The 20,522-nt window shown below is 49.5% G+C and overlaps 1 protein-coding gene across 6 annotated transcripts in view; it reads right to left on the reverse strand.

The window, feature by feature from the left end:
* ITGA11 (integrin subunit alpha 11) overlaps window positions 1-20,522 on the reverse strand; it is a 158,443-nt gene that overhangs the window by 112,913 nt on the left and 25,008 nt on the right. The window lies entirely within an intron of this gene.

The following is a 20,522-nucleotide window of genomic DNA, read 5'->3' on the forward strand; positions in this document are numbered from 1 at the left end:
GAGAGTGCTGGCTGATGCAGCTCAGCTAAGGAAAGTCAGGGGATCTACAGACTCAAAAGTCACTGGAAGGACTCATGGCAGAAGGGAGCCTGTCCCAAAGAGCTTACCTTTGTGGGAAGGAGCGTGTGAAAGAGGCTGAGATCTGTGTACAATCAGGTGAACTATCCTCTAGTGTAGGACTCATGGCGGAAGGGAGCCTGTCCCAAAGAGCTTACCCTGGTGGGAAGGAGCATGTGAAAGACAGAGATCTGTGTACAGTCAGGTGTCCTACCCTCTAGTGTAGGGTTGAATTTTGCTTTTTCTGCACCAGTTTCAGTAAAGGACATTTTTTTAATTTATTTATTTATTTTATTTATTTTATTTTGAAGAACAGAACTGGCATGGAGGGTGATTTTTTGTTTGACTGAAGTGGGGAAGGACCTTGAAAAGACTGAATTCCCCGTCGTCCCACCCATGCAGAAACCCAAGGGGGTGACGAAGCTTTGCCCGGACCGTGGACCTCACGGTGCCCAAGAGCTGACCGGGCCAGGGGCTACAGGCAGAAAAGCAGAGAGCAAGGTGAAAGGAGGAAGATTTCCCGTTATTGGTTGTGAGGTGGGTGAAGGGAAGTCCTGCTTGGCCCCCACGGTGCTGACGGAGCTCATGGAGGGGCAGCGGTAGAAGGGCTCGTACCCTCTCTCTGTGGTGCGCGGCTGGTAAGATGGGGTGATCCCCCCCTCCTGCTTCACACTCCCAGGGAGAGGGATGGTTCCGAGCCTTCACCCCCCCCCCCCCCCCATCCATAGCAACATGAAGTGTGGAAGCAGGGCCGAGGGAGTCATGGCAGGGCAGTCTCCTGAGAAGTGAGGCCCTTAATCCAGGACTCTGCTGAGATAAACGCAAGTGGCTACCTGACATCACAGCTCACAGTCAAAGTGCCAGAAGGAAAGAGCGAGAGAGACGGAAGGGGGAAAGTAGAGGCTGAGAGGGAGAGGCACGGGCAGAGCCGACGGATCTGGAGGTTTCTGCCTCTGCTGGCCACAGGGCCTGTCCAAGGCCATTCACGTGCCAAGCAGCAGCCTCCCAGGACGCCGGCACACTCTCGCTGCATGTGCGTCACGCAGATGGACAGAAAAGCTATTTTTATTTTGCAAACTATAATCAATAGGACCCGGAAGGGAAACAGGAGAGACACTGCCAGCTTGTCCTCGGACGCCGTAATACAGAATTGTAAAACTCACTTTCCAGTGAGCTCAATAAATGCAAGACAGCAGGAACAGCGCACAAACATGAATCACAACCCTGGCTACCTGAAGGCACTGTGCTGCTGGATCCTCAGGCAAACAAACTATTTTAGTACTGACAAATACTATGCAACCAACACAACAGCAAGGAAAGAAAGTATCTGCATTCTGCACTCAGCTTGGCCCCCTCACTCCCCCTCAGCTAAGGATCATCTGTGCTTATCCCAGGCTTTACCCCTCACTCCCCCTCAGCTAAGGATCATCTGTGCTTATCCCAGGCTTTACCCCTCACTCCCTCCCACAGCTAAGGATCCTCTGTGCTTATCCCAGGCTTTACCCCTCACTCCCCCACAGCTAAGGATCCTCTGTGCTTATCCCAGGCTTTACCCCTCACTCCCTCACAGCTAAGGATCCTCTGTGCTTATCCCAGGCTTTACCCTCACTCTCCAACAGCTAAGGATCCTCTGTGCTTATCCCAGGCTTTACCCCTCACTCCCCCACAGCTAAGGATCCTCTGTGCTTATCCCAGGCTTTACCCCTCACAGCTAAGGATCCTCTGTGCTTATCCCAGGCTTTACCCCTCACTCCCCCACAGCTAAGGATCCTCTGTGCTTATCCCAGGCTTTACCCCTCACTCCCCCACAGCTAAGGATCCTCTGTGCTTATCCCAGGCTTTACCCCTCACAGCTAAGGATCCTCTGTGCTTATCCCAGGATTTACCCCTCACTCCCCCACAGCTAAGGATCCTCTGTGCTTATCCCAGGCTTTACCCCTCACTCCCCCACAGCTAAGGATCCTCTGTGCTTATCCCAGGATTTACCCCTCACTCCCCCACAGCTAAGGATCCTCTGTGCTTATCCCAGGCTTTACCCCTCACAGCTAAGGATCCTCTGTGCTTATCCCAGGATTTACCCCTCACTCCCCCACAGCTAAGGATCCTCTGTGCTTATCCCAGGCTTTACCCCTCACAGCTAAGGATCCTCTGTGCTTATCCCAGGATTTACCCCTCACTCCCCCACAGCTAAGGATCCTCTGTGCTTATCCCAGGATTTACCCCTCACTCCCCCACAGCTAAGGATCCTCTGTGCTTATCCCAGGCTTTACCCCTCACAGCTAAGGATCCTCTGTGCTTATCCCAGGATTTACCCCTCACTCCCCCACAGCTAAGGATCCTCTGTGCTTATCCCAGGCTTTACCCCTCACAGCTAAGGATCCTCTGTGCTTATCCCAGGATTTACCCCTCACTCCCCCACAGCTAAGGATCCTCTGTGCTTATCCCAGGCTTTACCTCTCACTCCCTCACAGCTAAGGATCCTCTGTGCTTATCCCAGGCTTTACCCCTCACTCCCCCACAGCTAAGGATCCTCTGTGCTTATCCCAGGCTTTACCTCTCACTCCCTCACAGCTAAGGATCCTCTGTGCTTATCCCAGGCTTTACCTCTCACTCCCTCCCACAGCTAAGGATCCTCTGTGCTTATCCCAGGCTTTACCCCTCACTCTCCCACAGCTAAGGATCCTCTGTGCTTATCCCAGGCTTTACCTCTCACTCCCTCCCACAGCTAAGGATCCTCTGTGCGTATCCCAGGCTTTACCCCTCACAGCTAAGGATCCTCTGTGCTTATCCCAGGCTTTACCCCTCACTCCCCAGCAGCTAAGGATCCTCTGTGCTTTTTCCAGACTTCCCTGAACTCTGCTACTGTTTTGGCCTCTATCATCTCTCCTCTGAGGCTATTTCATGTATCTTGCAAGCTTTTCATTAAAAACTATTTTATAGTATTATTCCTAAGATTATTCCCTTGAAATCTCTTGTCCTAGATCTGGGCTTCCAAGTCATGTCTTGGTGAATCCAAAGCCAGCTGGGTTTTTAGGATATTCACAGTGAGTATGTAGCAGATATATTTAGAATCCCAAAATATGCAAATATAGCTCCTGCATATTCATCCTGAAAACCCGACCAGCTGTGGGGGTCACCAGGGACAGATGTCAGAAGCCCTGGTCGAGAACTTGCTTTTCAATGAGCAATGCTTCTGGTGCATCAGGAGGTTTTGGAATATCTGGGTTGTATGTCCCTCTCTCTCGTGCCCCTCCCCCCTCCCCCTATGTTATAAAGGGAAGGAGGAGGGGGACGGGAGGACTGCCACTAACCCCCAGCGCAGCCGCCGAGGTCAGAGCCAGCCGTGCCGCACCGTCAGGCTGAGGAGAGGAGGCTCTTGTGCCCGTCGTAACCCTGGCACCCTGGAGGGTCTCAGGTGCTCTCTTGGGGCAGACAGTGGAAGCCTTCTGTACGGGCAGCACAGCACAATCTGTGTTTGCTTTGTTCTATTACAGATGTCAGCCCTTCCTGTTTTTAGGACAAACCCTGTCATCTCGGCTTGACAGCTCAGCACTACAGGCATTCAGCACATGAACTGGGTGGCCACTGCCAGGGCTTCCCTGTGCAGAGGTGGCACTGCTCCAGCTCAGAGGGAAACGACTGCCCCTGTCATGCTGTGCCTCAGGCATCACGAAGGCCCCCAGAGGTGTCTGCAGAAAGTGAAATGACCTCATGAGGTAGCGCCCTGGGCATATGGGGCAAGGAGACCCCAGTCAAGAAGAGAAGGGGACAACTTCCATACACTTCTAGCTTGCAATTTTGTCCATCTGTAATGTGTAAACTCAGCTACTGAAAGTGTGTATAAGATTCCAAGCATCAGATACACAAAAGGAATCCAGAAATAATAAACATGCACTTGCACATAATATCACCGTGCTCTGCTTGTTAATGGGGTTAGATAGATATATATATATATACACACACACATCTATCTATATATATATATATCATAAAATGATTTAAGAAGATGGTGGAATGTTTGTTTAAAGAATAACTCGTGCGGTTAACGAGTGAGAGAAATGGTGATTTGTCTAACTGAAGGGCAGCAGACGAGAGCGGTGCTATTAGGACAATTTAAGTAGGTGTCCAATATAATTTAAAAGTGGAACTAATTTGGGAGTAATCTCATAGGTCTCCCATCTTTGAGACAGTTACAGGCCGATACAGTACAGTGCGCTCCGGTGTCCCTAGCGCCTCCTTTTACCGCTGGCCCTAATTTGCATAGGCCACCCTCCTGAATCGCGCGCCCAGGAGCGTGGCCTGGGCGTTCGCCAGCTCTCCCGCGCGTTTTTCTGTATCGGCCCATTAGAAAGCAGCGGGTAGGAGAGCACTAGCACGATCAGCAGCAGCGAGCTCGCTGTCTTGCAGACAGTTTCAGTCCTTTAGAGTTGGATCATGTTTTGACTTTTATTACTAGGGAGTATCTAAAGTAAATTGTTTAACTTTTGAATACTATTATGTATTTGTGTTGTTCCCATGGCGAAAGACGCTGGATCCTGATGTCGTGTGGGAGTGTTTCCCCAGGTAGCATAAATGGGACTGGTATGCTTGTGATACGTGTGGAGTGAGGGAATTAGAAGATTGTATGCATGGGACTTTATGTGAATGGGATGGTATTAGGAATATGTGAAGCTATATCATTGTAAATAATATGAGTTTGCTATATGTAAGCACATGTAAATTAATAAAGCGAATATATATTTTGTAATGTTATGTTGGGTGTATGTTTATTATGGTAGGTTGTGTGTCACATTGTAAAAACCTAGTTCCATGATTCTCCATTTTGAAGTCACAACCTCAGACGGATCTACTTTATTTCCTCTCACAAGCTGAAAAGAAGGGGGGGGGGGGGGAGTGTGCATGGAGAGAGAAAGAGAGATCCATAGAGAGTGTGAGCAAGCTCAGAGCAGGACCAGAGAATTCCTACAACCATCCACGGTGCATCCTAAATACCTACAGCAAACAAGCCACAGCTTTCCCAACCTTTGCCAGTGAATTCCCACAGCTGTGGCATCACCACGCACCACGCTCTGCCACTGAATATGAGTCAGCACCAGAGAATTCCCACATCTGTGCATGGAGCATCCTGAATACCTACAGCAAACAAGCCACAGCTTTCCCAACCTTTGCCAGTGAATTCCCACAGCTGTGGCAGCACCTCGCTCTGCCACTGAATATGAGTCAGCACCAGAGAATTCCCACATCTGTGGATGGAGCATCCTGAATACCTACGGCAAACAAGCCACAGCTTTCCCAACCTTTGCCAGTGAATTCCTACAGCTGTGGCAGCACCACGCACCACGCTCTGCCACTGAATATGAGTCAGCACCAGAGAATTCCCACATCTGTGCATGGAGCATCCTGAATACCTACGGCAAACAAGCCACAGCTTTCCCAACCTTTGCCAGTGAATTCCCACAGCTGTGGCAGCACCATGCTCTGCCACTGAATATGAGTCAGCACCAGAGAATTCCCACATCTGTGCATGGAGCATCCTGAATACCTACGGCAAACAAGCCACAGCTTTCCCAACCTTTGCCAGTGAATTCCCACAGCTGTGGCAGCACCACGCACCACGCTCTGCCACTGAATATGAGTCAGCACCAGAGAATTCCCACATCTGTGCATGGAGCATCCTGAATACCTACAGCAAACAAGCCACAGCTTTCCCAACCTTTGCCAGTGAATTCCCACAGCTGTGGCAGCACCACGCCCATGGTGGAGAGAAGGAACAGAGCTGCCCCTTCACTTAGCACTTGCTTCTTCCTGGACTCTTGTGGTTCAGCCTGGGTAGATGGAAATATCCCTGTGGCTCTCGTAGTTTAGTGATGGGGTCACTGGAGAAGCGTACGTCCATGAACTCTGTACACAGATCCCTGCCCATGAAAGACTGCAGTCAAGCCCTCCAAGAGCTGAGTCATAGCAGATCTGCACTTCAGCAGGAGGGCTTGTCTCCCTCTCAGCAGCAAAGCCTTAGAACTGAAACCCATTCAAGGAGCCAGCCAGCACTGACAGAAGACAATATAGCAATGGAAATCTCCTTTCCCACAAAGCCGGGATTAGATGTATCACCAGCCCAGCACAAGGCGTACTGTGCATCTCACAAGGAAATCCTTCTGGGGTGAGGGGTCTCTGTCGAGAGGGTGAATAGGAATACTAACCTGATTTTTTACTTGGCCAGAGTCATGCGGTTGCCATATTAGTCTGTTTGGGTAGGTTGGAATAAAGGTCAATGACCTTTTTATTGCACTAACTGAATATATTTTTGACTGGTTTTCCAGAACTCTGCTTCCTGATCAGATCATTGCGGGATGTAATAATCGTAATGTAGGAGGCAGGAGTTTAGACAACCAAAGTATGTACACATCTCAAAAAAGTTCTCCTCAATTGTTACTATGTACAATTACTGTCCCTGCGTTCCACTATGTTTCACTGTTAAACTGTTCCTACGCATGTTTTAATGTTACAATGTAAAAATGGTACGACTTCCGTCATGCTATTATCCTGTTACAATGTGAACCGATGTGATGTACCCCAACGAATGTCGGTATATAAAAGCAAACAAATAAATATACAAACATCATGGACAACTGAAAAGAGAAAAACCTCATGGGAGGAGACAGCAGCACCCTGAGATACCTAAAGCCTGAATACAGCATGGAGAGCTGAAGAGAGAGAGATACCTCATGGGAGGAGAAAGCAGCACCCTGAGATACCCAAAGCCTGAATACAGCATGGAGAGCTGAAGAGAGAGAGATACCTCATGGGAGGAGAAAGCAGCACCCTGAGATACCCAAAGCCTGAATACAGCATGGAGAGCTGAAGAGAGAGAGATACCTCATGGGAGGAGAAAGCAGCACCCTGAGATACCCAAAGCCTGAATACAGCATGGAGAGCTGAAGAGAGAGAGATACCTCATGGGAGGAGAGAGCAGCACCTTGAGATACCCAAAGCCTGAATACAGCATGGAGAGCTGAAGAGAGAGAGAGACACCTCATGGGAGGAGAGAGCAGCACCTTGAGATACCCAAAGCCTGAATACAGCATGGAGAGCTGAAGAGAGAGAGACTTCATGGGAGGAGACAGCAGCACCCTGAGATACCTAAAGTCTGAATACAGCATGGAGAGCTGAAGAGAGAGAGACCTCATGGGAGGAGACAGCAGCACCCTGAGATACCCAAAGCCTGAATACAGCATGGAGAGCTGAAGAGAGAGAGACCTCATGGGAGGAGACAGCAGCACCCTGAGATACCCAAAGCCTGAATACAGCATGGAGAGCTGAAGAGAGAGAGACCTCATGGGAGGAGACAGCAGCACCTTGAGATACCCAAAGCCTGAATACAGCATGGAGAGCTGAAGAGAGAGAGAGAGGCCTCATGGGAGGAGAGAGCAGCACCTTGAGATACCCAAAGCCTGAATACAGCATGGAGAGCTGAAGAGAGAGAGACTTCATGGGAGGAGACAGCAGCACCCTGAGATACCTAAAGTCTGAATACAGCATGGAGAGCTGAAGAGAGAGAGATACCTCATGGGAGGAGAAAGCAGCACCCTGAGATACCCAAAGCCTGAATACAGCATGGAGAGCTGAAGAGAGAGAGACCTCATGGGAGGAGAAAGCAGCACCCTGAGATACCCAAAGCCTGAATACAGTATGGAGAACTTAAGAGAGAGAGACCTCATGGTAGGAGACAGCAGCACCCTGACAGCGAAAGATATGACTACAGCACGGACAGCTAAGCAGAGACCCCAAGGAGGAAAATGCATAGGGAGTTTAAACTATCTTCTAGTTTTGTACCCAAGAAATCATCTTATTGAAATAAGAAAAGCATCTAGAATACTAGAGAAAGGACTGTGAAGGAAATAATTTACTATAAATAAATAAATTACACTGCAGAAAGATTTATACTATACTGAGACTGCTGATCTGGGCTGTGTGCCAAGAAGAGAGAGAAAAAGCACAGTTTGCTGTTGCTAGATGCCAAAAGGAAATCTGCTTGCAATATGCAGCGTGCTGGCTTATGCTGGACCCTGGCTGAATGTGCAGCTGCAGCTCTGTGGCACCATCCATGGCCGGACCCTAGCAGCAGATCTCTCTGTCGCCAGACCCTAGCTGTACCTGCAGCAGATCTCTCTGTCGCCAGACCCTAGCTGTACCTGCAGCAGATCTCTCTGTCGCCAGACCCTAGCTGTACTAGCAGCAGATCTCTGTGTCGCCAGACCCTAGCTGTACTAGCAGCAGATCTCTGTGTCGCCAGACCCTAGCTGTACTAGCAGCAGATCTCTCTGTCGCCAGACCCTAGCTTTACTAGCAGCAGATCTCTCTGTCGCCAGACCCTAGCTTTACTAGCAGCAGATCTCTCTGTCGCCAGACCCTAGCTGTACTAGCAGCAGATCTCTCTGTCGCCAGACCTTAGCTGTACTAGCAGCAGATCTATCCGTCGCCAGACCTTAGCTGTACTAGCAGCAGATCTATCCGTCGCCAGACCCTAGCTGTACTAGCAGCAGATCTATCCGTCGCCAGACCCTAGCTTTACTAGCAGCAGATCTATCCGTCGCCAGACCCTAGCTTTACTAGCAGCAGATCTCTCCGTCGCCAGACCCTAGCTTTACTAGCAGCAGATCTCTCCGTCGCCAGACCCTAGCTGTACTAGCAGCAGATCTATCCGTCGCCAGACCCTAGCTGTACTAGCAGCAGATCTATCCGTCGCCAGACCCTAGCTGTACTCGCAGCAGTCTGTCTACCACTAGGGCCTGCTGTCCTGGGATCATGCGGTCTTTGGAGTAAGATTTCTTCAACAGCCCACATCACCACTATTTGGTATCTGGAGGTTATGGCATCAGATTAAATCCTATTACCCCATGCGACTCTGAGCAAATCATTCCCTCTAAGCAAAACTGCCCCAGCAGAAGTCATAGAATTGGTTTTACCATCATGCACTGAATGTCTCCTTCTCCCTGCCCTAGTCTTGTGCTCAGGGAGGGTGGGGGGGGTCACGTGGTTTGGGGATGAAGAGCGCAGGGAGTTTCACAGGCATTCAGAAACCAGGCAAGAAAGCTAAGACATAGCTGCAAGACTTCACCCCTCTCCCCTCCCCTAAGCATCCCTGATGGGGAGACCCAATGGCTCCATAAATACCAAAATGCTTCCTGGTGGTGAGGAAGGGATGCAAGGTGATAACTTCCATACAAAATCTGTTTGGGTTTTAAAGTGCCATACAGCGATGATTTACAGGAAAAAAATCCCACCCAGTGACTGGAATATATAAAGGTGCTTCTTTACTAAGGGTCACCACAAGACAAGAAGGCAACGTACTGAGCAACACCTGCACAGCAGTAAACTCCACTGTAAAGTCACTGGGTCCACTGTGCCCCAGGTATGTGATGGAAAAATGTCATCATACCTGTTAATTTCCTTTCCTTGAGTCCTGCTAGACCACTTCAGACAAGTGGGTTTTACTCGACCCCCCACCCCCCCAACTGATTGAGACAAAGGACCAAGATATCATCACTAGATAAAGGAAGGCGCAGCCTGGACCCTTTCCAGAAATCTTCTGACAAAATAATGGAGCAAGCCACTAAACCAATAGTACCTTTACCCCTACTAGGAGAAGGGAACCTCTACCAATATCCCCTAGGCAGGAAGAGAGAAGTGAGGAGGAAGAAGGAGAAGAGCTGACTCAGAGAAGATCCAGGTGCTTCCCTAAGGAGAGGACTACAATTCCTATGCTTATCAAAGGAGAGGCAAGGAGAGAGAGAGATAAGTACAGATATGTAGCCACTGCGATCCTGGGTGGGTCCTGGACTGTTGTAGCAGGATTCAAGGAAAGGTAATTAACAGGCATGACTACAATTTCTCCTTCCTTAATCTCCTGCTAGACGAGTCCAGACAAGTGGGAATTACCCTAGCTTAGACTAGCCCAGGTGGAAGGAAGCAAAGGTTGCTCTGAGAATGCAACATCTGCCTTGGTTTGTACATCCAGACTACAAAGACAACCAAGTGGCTTCTTCACAAACATCCTCTAGAGCCACTGCAAAGGATTCTGTCCACATGGAATGAGCACAGAGCACCTCTGACAGATGTCAGCCCTTCAACAAGCACGCCCATCCAATTGCCTCCTTAATCCACCTAGTCAGAAGAGCCATGGAAGCTGCTTCGTCAGTACAGGAGTTGCTGAACAATTCGAATAACCTTTCATTTTCCAAAAGAGGTTTGTCACCTTCAAATATCTGAGAAGTATGCGTTGGATATCTAAAAGATGCAATCTGCTCTCTTTACTGTGACATTCACTCCCCCCGGAAGGCTGGCAGCACATGATTCAAATGAAAGGGCAACGCCACTTTGGGGAGAATGGATGGAACCAGCTAAAAGGTAATTGCTTCAGCAGAGAACATCAGCTAAGGTTCTCTGCAAGATAAGGCCTTCAATTCTAAAATGCTGGGGTTCCTACAATCCAGGAGGGAAACTAAATCCATTCCTTTCAACACATGTTTACCAGGAGTGGCACAGGCAGATGAGTTCATAGCTCTGATACTTGGGGGACCAATAGGACAACTGCAGACGTAGTTTGGAACTAAAGTCCATGATGGCCATCATAAGCCCCAAAGGTTGTAGATAATCCCATACTTTTGGCACTTTGAGTACAAGACTCTTGCACTTACGCCCCTATTTTGGATTAGAAAGATACGTCTTATTTTCATATCACATGACTCTCTAAGGGCTGGCAGGGTTTAGCCTGCTCTTGGACTAGGTCACCCCTCAGCCTAGGTGTTTCAAGACTCAGACAACTCTGGTCAACTGGCTGTCTTGGAATGATTTGGCCCTGATGAGCCAATCATCTAGAAAGAGATGCATCCTGATGCCTTCCCTGCCGAGAGCCGCAGCTACTACAACCATCAACCATTGCTGAAGATCACTGGGGCCACAGGGAGTCTGAATGGCATAGCTTTGAGTTGGAAATGTCATCCCAGAAAATCTGAGCAATCTCTGGCAATGGCCCCGGCTGCATCTCTCTTTATCCAGTGATGATGTCACGGAGCAAAAGGCGAGTCCTCTGTCTCCATCGTCTGGGGAGCAGGATAAGGAAAGGGGGCTTAGCATGGGGGAGGAGCTCATGCAGAAAAGGAGTGCCAGCAAAAAATGAACAGAAGTGAATGGCAGTTGCCCACCTCCTCTCCTAAATTGTATTTCAGGAGATTACGTGCTGGGTACCTCCTCCTCCTCACCCAGTATCCCACAGATCTCTCTCGCACATCCCCAAAAAGATGGATCACAGCTGAATTCCATCTCATACTCCAGCATGAGCGGCTCACACACAACCCAGGGAAATTGAGCTAAGAAACACACCCTGTTGCCCCGAGCTACACACAATCCGTGGAAACGCCCCAAGAAACACACAGCACCCAAGAAGATGCATTGAACTGGCCCTCGAATCGCTGCCTCTTACTTTAAAGCTGGCAACACGTGAAGTGCGTCAGGGCAGTTTCTAGCAGAATTGCAACTTGCAATGTGTGAGTTTTTTGAGCTTCTGCAGCGCAGCAGCCTGAACCCTTTGGGAAGGTCTGGGCATAGAAAAGGATCAAACGTCCAGCCAGTGTTTGGACTTCCATTTCGTTTCCTTTTCTCCTTCCAGGGTTACGCTGCTGGCATTTCATAACTCAGAACATGTGTTATTCTCCACTTTACTCAGCTTTCACTTGCATTGTGCTCTTTCTGCTTATGTAACTATTGTTCTGCTAGCAAGACCTAACGTGGCAGCTCTTTCAGGTCCAGCTGCTGGGTCCGTCCCTCTGTTGCATCAGCGCAGTTGGTGATAACGAAGCGCCAGGGAGGTTTGTGCTATCAGATAATCTGAGGAACTGATAAATGAGCAAAGCTGGCATGGGCTGCTGTGCCCCAGTAATCACCCAACAACAACGCCCTATTCTTGCAGGGGACGTGGCTGTGGACTTGCTGAGGTGCATTATCTCTAGGCAACATTACATAACAAGGCAGCGCGCTCTTAGCTGGATCACGGAAGTGGAGGCAACACGAATATTTCAGCCTCTTCTCTGGTCAATGACCAGGAGGCCAATGACTGCAACTATAAAATAGGAAAAAAAGCCATCTCCAGCTCCTGCTTGCTTTATTGGTTATGTGCAATATTTCACGCACAGGCACATAACTGGATGCATTCACATCAGCTGATGCGTGCACAGAGACACAAATGGTCAGTGGGCACTGGTCACATTTTTGAGAGTGGAAGACCATTAGCCGGCCCCGTGAGTGCGCATTTTGAAGGTACCCAAAAAAAATCAGGTCAGGGCCAGCAGAAGCCTCCACCTTCCAGTGCAGCAGCAACAGGGAAAACGAACAAAGGGCAAAAAGGTTAAAGGTCAGTGACCTGAGAAGAAATCACCACTGGTAGAATAAGTGTACTTGGCAGCTTTGAGTCGCTGATTCTGGTCAAAAATAAGACCTTGTGTTGGCAAGCTCACTGCTGAAGGAGAGACAGGCACAGCCGAACAGCCCCAGGAGAGACAGACACAGCCGTACAGCCCAGAGCCACACACCTCACACCCCCAGGAGAGACAGGCACAGCCGTACAGCCCAGAGCCACAGGCCTCACACCCCCAGGAGAGACAGGCACAGCCGTACAGCCCAGAACCATAGCAGGGCTACAGAAGGAGAAGGAGTGGTAGTTGAAGGAATGGACTGAGAACCAGGAAATTCTCCCACTGATGCTCCTTGTGACCTTGAACAGGTCACTTTTTCTCCCAATTCCTCAGGTACCCCTGATTCAACGATATGTTTATCTGTTGAATGTATGACTATGAATGTCACTTTGTAAACCTTTGTGATGTATACACGGAACGACGGTAAATAAATAAATAAATAGATAAATATGGTAAGTCCTCTGGGGCAGACTGTATCTCATCCTGAACTTGGTTTAGAGTAATTAAATCTAAATCCTAATTATATTGTAGGAATTTAAGTGGAAAGAAAGGCTGACCATCCAAAATGATTAACTCTCCTTCACGCTGCATGGTGCTAGATGGCGATAGCAAGAGCTTAACCTGGCTGCAGTAAATCTTCCAAGTGTGTGAGAGGCCTGGTGTGCTCACATCCTGCAGCTCCACCAGCTCTGAATGGATTCAATGCAGCACCGCGATCATGCCCGGGTTATTACTACCATCACTAGCACAAGTTTATCTGCTCCAGAGGAGGAGGAGAGCTTGTTGGGGATCTAGAATGTGCAGGACAGCAGAGCTGGGCATAAAATAAATCAAAAACCACTCTTGTCAATAAGACATCGACACAAAAAGAGAGACCTTTCCTGGCTGTACCCTCTCCAGAGTCCCAGGACACGAAGCTAAGAATTAGATTTATTACAAGCCAAGAGTCATGAACTGACTGGATTGAATTTCTGAGACGCAAACCTTTTTTATGCAACGTTTGTATCTGAATCATCTTGAAAAGCCGGATCTTTAGAACAGCAAAGCCGAAAGCGACACAGGAGCAAGCCAATAGGACTGCAGGAAAGGTGGATGAGAGGAAAGCTGCTGTTGGCTGTGGCTGTATTTCTGAGGATGCTTATAATCTCTCTGGCAGTTTACTTAAAGATTTCTTTGAGTGTTTTTAAACTTGTTGGGAACTTGATAGTTCATTATTTAAAATGATTCCTATTCTCCCTGTTAAGCTGGTTTTTAATGCACTAGGCCTGTTAAGCAGTTTTCGTTGACACTATTGACCACCTTAGTGTTGCGGGCATGGATCAGGCCGAGATACAGTTGGCACAACCTGCAGGGAGAAAGCTGTAGGTCCCCATCATTGGGAGGCTCACCTTGAGCTTCACCAGTACCAGCCCTTCTTCCCCTTAGGTTGAGCCCTCGGGTGCTGGGGCTGGCTTGACTTAGCTGCAGGCCTCTAGGGAGGTGGACATTCGTCAAGTAGAAGATATTGCAGGCCAGTACTACAGTGGAGGAGTGAGGGCAAGGTCCAGTAGTGGTCAGGGCAGGCGGCAGGCGAGCGAGGTCAGGTTCGGATTGTGATCAGAGGCAGGCAGAGTTCACTCAGTGTCGTGGTTCGGGCAGTGGTCAGAGACAGGCGGAGGTCCAGCAGCATCAAGATCCAATCAGAGGTCAAAACCAGAAGTCTGATCTGAAGAGACGAAGAACGAAGTGGAAGGTGAAGGTGGAACCACACAAGCAGGGAGAAGACACTGAAGACTGACCAATAAGACGACAGGAACTCATGACAGACCAGAATGCCACAAGGAGCCAGGAATGGGATAATCAGGAGCCAGAAACCAGGATCAGGAACCATGCGGAGGCAAAGCACTACTCCGAAGAGTTGACCTATTGCCGAGGCACTGGCTGCAGAGGAAAAGTGTCCTTAAATAGTGAGAGAAGGCTGATGGCATCATGGGGCAGCGAGAGGAATTTCCTGCCATGAGCCCTTTAAATCGCAGCAAGTTAGGCGCATGCCAAGTAGGGAATCCCCCTACCACTTCGGGGATGGCGGCAACATTGGCCTTGCACAGCTATGGCGGACGGCTGCGATGTGAGAAGCCAAAGAGAATGGACCCAGGTTGGAGGTAGGGGTGCTGAGCATGACAGTAACCCTTCCCCTAATCCCCCCTTGAGGGTTTAGATTTCTTGGGGTGAAAGGGCAAACACACTATAGATGCCATAGTTTAAGCCAGGGGAGAAGGTCTGGCTAAGCACCCACCACATCCAGCTTCAGGTGCCCTCCACGCAGCTTGCTCCCCGATACATAGGACATTCCCACGTCAGCTTGGTCCAGTAACCTACCAGCTACGTTTACCTCCCAACTCTTGGCGTCCATAATGTGTTCCACGTTTCGCTGTTAAAAACTGTAATCCTTTCTTGGCCCTCTTAGAAACTGCCTGAATCCCAAGAAATATCCTCAGAGGATAATATCATCTATAAGATAAAAGCGGTTCTAGGCATTAGATGACGAGGCAAGTAATGGGAATACCTTATCTTATCGGAAGGACATGGCCCAGAAGAAAAACGTGAGAACATGCCCCCAATATTTTGGATAAGACCCTTCTGAAAGAGTTTCATTTCACGCACCCCAGTGTTGCAGGGTGCGTGAAGCCCCCCTAGCAGTGGGATTCAGGGCCCATGTCAGCAGGATCCAGGACCTCTGCACTGACTAGACCAGGTATGTTGGGGTGAAAGGGAAAAATCCCAGGATAGTTACCAACAAAGACTCTTAGTGGCATAGAAGGAGTAGGAAGGAAAAAAAAGATCCTGAAGTATTTAAGGATGCAATCAGAGACCAAGAATATGTTCAGAAAGATGAAGAATTTGCCCATTTGTATTGGACGCCACTGAACTGAAGACTAGGAAGGTGCAGGTGCACTGAATGCGCCACCTGTACAGATTATAGTTTAGCACTCCAGAAGGAAGCTCTTAGCACAAGTACTAGCAGTAAACTTGAAAGGGAAGAGGTAGATATGGACATGCAAAGGGAGCTGCTGTTAATGAGGGGGAGGCGGGCCTAAACCTGCCAGATGTAGCCTGGAGAGTGCCAGCTGCTAGGTCAACTAGAAGTAGGGGACTACTGGAGTCCTTGCGAGAAGTCTCTCAAGCACGTAGCAAGGAGCCGCCAGCCCCACTGCTAGCAGGTCACTGGGATTGCACCAGAGAACGACTTTGCAGTCCAGTGATCACCATACTATGAGGCTTAATGTAAACAATGGATCAGAGCCAAACTATATCAGAACAAGAGACCTAGATTTCAGAAAGAGAAGCTTCAAGAAAATGAATGGTTATCTTCAGGAAGCCTTTTCAGAAGTCATAAGAACATGTCATGCTGGGTCAGACCAAGGGTCCATCAAGCCCAGCATCCTGTTTCCAACAGTGGCCAATCCAGGCCATAAGACCCTGGCAAGTACCCAAACATTAAACAGGTCCCATGCTACTGATGCCAGTAATAGCAGTGGCTATTCCCTAAGTCAACGTCTCCTCCAAGAACTTATCCAAATCTTTTTTAAACCCAGCTACACTATTAGTCTTATTGGATCTCTCTGCTGCCTTTGACACCGCTGATCACCAACTCTTACTACAACCCGTAAGTGACATCAGCATCTAAGACACAGTCCTCAATCAGAATTCAGTCAGTCATGGGCAAACCAATCATCCTTACCCAAAATCCTCACCAGTGGAATACCTCAGTTCAATGCTTTCTTTGAACCCCCTCATCATCCACATTCATCTGATCTGTGACCTCATCCGGCCCTTCAATACCAAATGCCGTCTATTTGCTTTAAGTCAGGATCGGAGCAAACCTCTTCTATCACCAATCTTAATGGCTGGTCCTTGAGTGTCTCTCTTGTTCATTTCCTCTCCCACAATGCCCTCCTCACCCCCAGCTTCTGCCACATTGTGCACTACGGATATGATACCACTCCCCTTACGCTGCGAGATCTTAGCTTCCCTTCAGGAAAAGAGCCAAGGCCTTCGCCTAAATTTCACTTGACTCTAACACTTGACTAACCTTAAATTTATCCCTCCCCAGCCCCCGTTCGTGATCTCCTACGCTTAAAGTAATCTGAATCACAAATGTAACAGGAAATTGTAACATAAATTTGATTACAATCCATCTAAGACCTGCCTGATAAAGGCAGAATATTAAACGTTTAGAAATAAATGAGGTTGATATTCAAAAGCTATTCAGATGGATATCTGAAAAGTTATCCGTCTAAATGGTTACCGGCTGGGGCTGGAATTTAGCCATAAGAGTTGGGGATGTTCCAGACGGAACAGTTATAGCCTTATTTAAGCACCAGGAAAAGCCTGAAGGATGCATTAAAAGAAGGGATACCTATTTCAATCTGTTTAAATACATAGGGGACGATATTCAGCCATGCAGCAACTAGTTAAGTTGGTCGAATATAGCTATCCAACTAACTTAACGGTGGAATATCTGCCCCGATGTATTTAAACAGATTAAAAGAAGGGATAGCTATTTCAATGTATGCTTCATGCTTTTCCTGGTGCTAGAACTGTAAGCACACTCTTATTCTGTATTCATCTGTCCTGTGTCCTTCTGGGAGTATCCGCTTCACATCTGTGCACCTCCTTCCCTGACTGGTCCTGCTCCCTGTGCCTTCTCCTCCACATCCTGACAGACATTCCAGCATCTTCCAGCTGTTTCACATCACAGCCTGCATCTTCTAACTGTAGCTTCAGAAGACAAATTCCTCTACCCTTACTGTCTGGGAGAACTGTCTGGCCTATCCATGACAGAATGAGTCAGAGCCAGGGCTCCTGCCTTCTCATCCCAGCTCTGTGTGACTGTGACCCTCTCGGTCAGGCAATCCCGCCTTGCGCTGGTGCATACGCATGATCTTTGATGCTTGAAGTGGCTGATCCTGGCTGCTAAAACAGGCCACTCCCCAAGATGGGAATGACTTGACATAGATTGTTCTGTGAGCACTTGTGCACGCGCCAGCTCAGCTGCAGAGTCTCCAGCGTGGGACTGAGAGGATGGACGCAGGCAGGGCTCAAGTTTCAAAGGTTTGTAAGGAAGATGTAGGTATAAAATGAACACAAAATTGCAAACATCCCTGGTTCTGCATCTAAGCATCTCAGACATCTAACTTCAGATGGGAGGCATCTTGGTGGAAGATTCAGGAAACCCTGAAATTGTCCTTTTAAGGACATAAAAACATAAGAAATTGCCATGCTGGGTCAGCCCAAGGGTCCATCAAGCCCAGCATCCTGTTTCCAACAGAGGCCAAAACCAGGCCACAAGAACCTGGCAATTACCCAAACACTAAGAAGATCCCATGCTACTGATGCAATTAATAGCAGTGGCTATTCCCTAAGTAAACTTGATTAATAGCAGGTAATGTACTTCTCCTCCAAGAACTTATCCAAACCTTTTTTAACCCAGCTACACTAACTGCACTAACCACATCCTCTGGCAACAAATTCCAGAGCTTTATTGTGCGTTGAGTGAAAAAGAACTTTCTCCAATTAGTCTTAAATGTGCTACTTGCTAACTTCATGGAACGCCCCCTAGTCCTTCTATTATCTAAAAGTAATGAGTAATGAGCTAAGTAACATGGAGTTAAACACCACCCAGAAAGGGGGATGAGGAGCAGAGAACAAACAAGAGGAGCCCTATCCAGAACATTTATAGCAATACCAGTATGGATGCTCTACCAGAAGGAGCCACAAGAGTAGTGGTCTCTGTCAGAAGCAGCAGTGAGGTTGCATGTGACCCTCTGTCAGGAGGAGTGGTGGTGTCAGAAGGGGCTCTGGCACATGGAAACAATGGTCTCAGTATAGGGCCCTCCCTCAGAAAGAGCCACAGCACACAGGAGCGGTGCTGTCAGTATGGGATGAGGCACATGGGAGTGGTGGTCTCAGTATGGGATGAGGCACGTGGGAGCGGTGGTCTCAGTATGGGATGAGGCACGTGGGAGCGGTGGTCTCAGTATGGGATGAGGCACGTGGGAGCGGTGGTCTCAGTATGGGATGAGGCACGAGGGAGCGGTGGTCTCAGTATGGGATGAGGAATGAGAGAGTGATGGGCTCGGGATGGGAGTGGCACTCTCAGTGCGGGTCAAAGTATGCGGGAGTGGTGGTGCCAGAATGAGACAAGCCACACAGGAGTAATGGTCTCAGTATGAGCTGCTCTATCAGAAGGATTCAAGGCACACAGTATAGGATGAGGCACGTGGGAGCAGTGGCTGTGTCAGTATAGGACATGGCATGCAGACGTGATGGTCTCGGAATGGGAGGTAGCACATGGGAGCAGTGGATTTAGTATGTGGTGCTCCATCAGAAGGATCCATGGCACAGGATGGGGCGATGTATGCAGGAGCAGTGGTGCTCAGATATGTGGGAGCAGTGGTCTCAGTATGGGATGAGGCACATGGGAGCGGTGGTCTCAGTATGGGATGAGGCACATGGGAGCGGTGGTCTCAGTATGGGATGAGGCACGAGGGAGCGGTGGTCTCAGTATGGGATGAGGCACGAGGGAGCGGTGGTCTCAGTATGGGATGAGGCACGAGGGAGCGGTGGTCTCAGTATGGGATGAGGCACGTGGGAGCGGTGGTCTCAGTATGGGATGAGGCACGTGGGAGCGGTGGTCTCAGTATGGGATGAGGCACGTGGGAGCGGTGGTCTCAGTATGCGATGAGGCACGTGGGAGCGGTGATCTCAGTATGGGATGAGGCACGTGGGAGCGGTGGTCTCAGTATGGGATGAGGCACGTGGGAGCGGTGGTCTCAGTATGGGATGAGGCACGTGGGAGCGGTGGTCTCAGTATGGGATGAGGGACACAAGAGTGGTAGGGTCAGTATGGGACCCTAGGTCAGGAGGAGCCATGACACATGGGAGCAGTGTTGTCGGCATGGGATGTGGTGCACAGTAGTGGTGGTCTCCGTATGTGATGAGGAATGAGAGAGTGATGGGCTCGGGATGGGAGCGGCATTCTCAGTGCGGGTCAAAGTATGCGGGAGTGGTGGTGTCAGAATGAGACAAGCCACACAGGAGTAATGGTCTCAGTATGAGCTGCTCTATCAGAAGGATTCAAGGCACACAGTATAGGATGAGGCACGTGGGAGCAGTGGCTGTGTCAGTATAGGACACGGCATGCAGACGTGATGGTCTCAGAATGGGAGGTAGCACATGGGAGCAGTGGATTTAGTATGTGGTGCTCCATCAGAAGGATCCATGGCACAGGATGGGGCGATGTATGCAGGAGCAGTGGTGCTCAGATATGTGGGAGCAGTGGTCTCAGTATGGGATGAGGCACGAGGGAGCGGTGGTCTCAGTATGGGATGAGGCACGTGGGAGCGGTGGTGTCAGTATGGGATGAGGCACGCGGGAGAGGTGGTCTCAGTATGGGATGATGCACGCGGGAGCGGTGGTCTCAGTATGGGATGAGGCACGCGGGAGCGGTGGTCTCAGTATGGGATGAGGCACGCGGGAGCGGTGGTCTCAGTATGGGATGAGGCACGAGGGAGCGGTGGTCTCAGTATGGGATGAGGCACGAGGGAGCGGTGGTCTCAGTATGGGATGAGGCACGTGGGAGCGGTGGTCTCAGTATGGGATGAGGCACGTGGGAGCAGTGGTCTCAGTATGGGATGAGGCACATGGGAGCGGTGGTGTCAGTATAGGATGAGGCAGTGGGAGCAGTGGTCTCAGTATGGGATGAGGCACGTGGGAGCAGTGGTGTCAGTATAGGATGAGGCAGTGGGAGCAGTGGTGTCAGTATAGGATGAGGCAGTGGGAGCGGTGGTCTCAGTATGGGATGAGGCACGTGGGAGCGGTGGTGTCAGTATGGGATGAGGCACATGGGAGCGGTGGTGTCAGTATAGGATGAGGCAGTGGGAGCGGTGGTCTCCGTATGGGATGAGGCACGTGGGAGCAGTGGTCTCAGTATGGGACACTCCATTAAAAGCA

The sequence above is a fragment of the Rhinatrema bivittatum genome, chromosome 13 (genome assembly GCF_901001135.1).
Source record: "Rhinatrema bivittatum chromosome 13, aRhiBiv1.1, whole genome shotgun sequence".
In the NCBI taxonomy this organism is placed as follows: Eukaryota; Metazoa; Chordata; class Amphibia; order Gymnophiona; family Rhinatrematidae; genus Rhinatrema; species Rhinatrema bivittatum.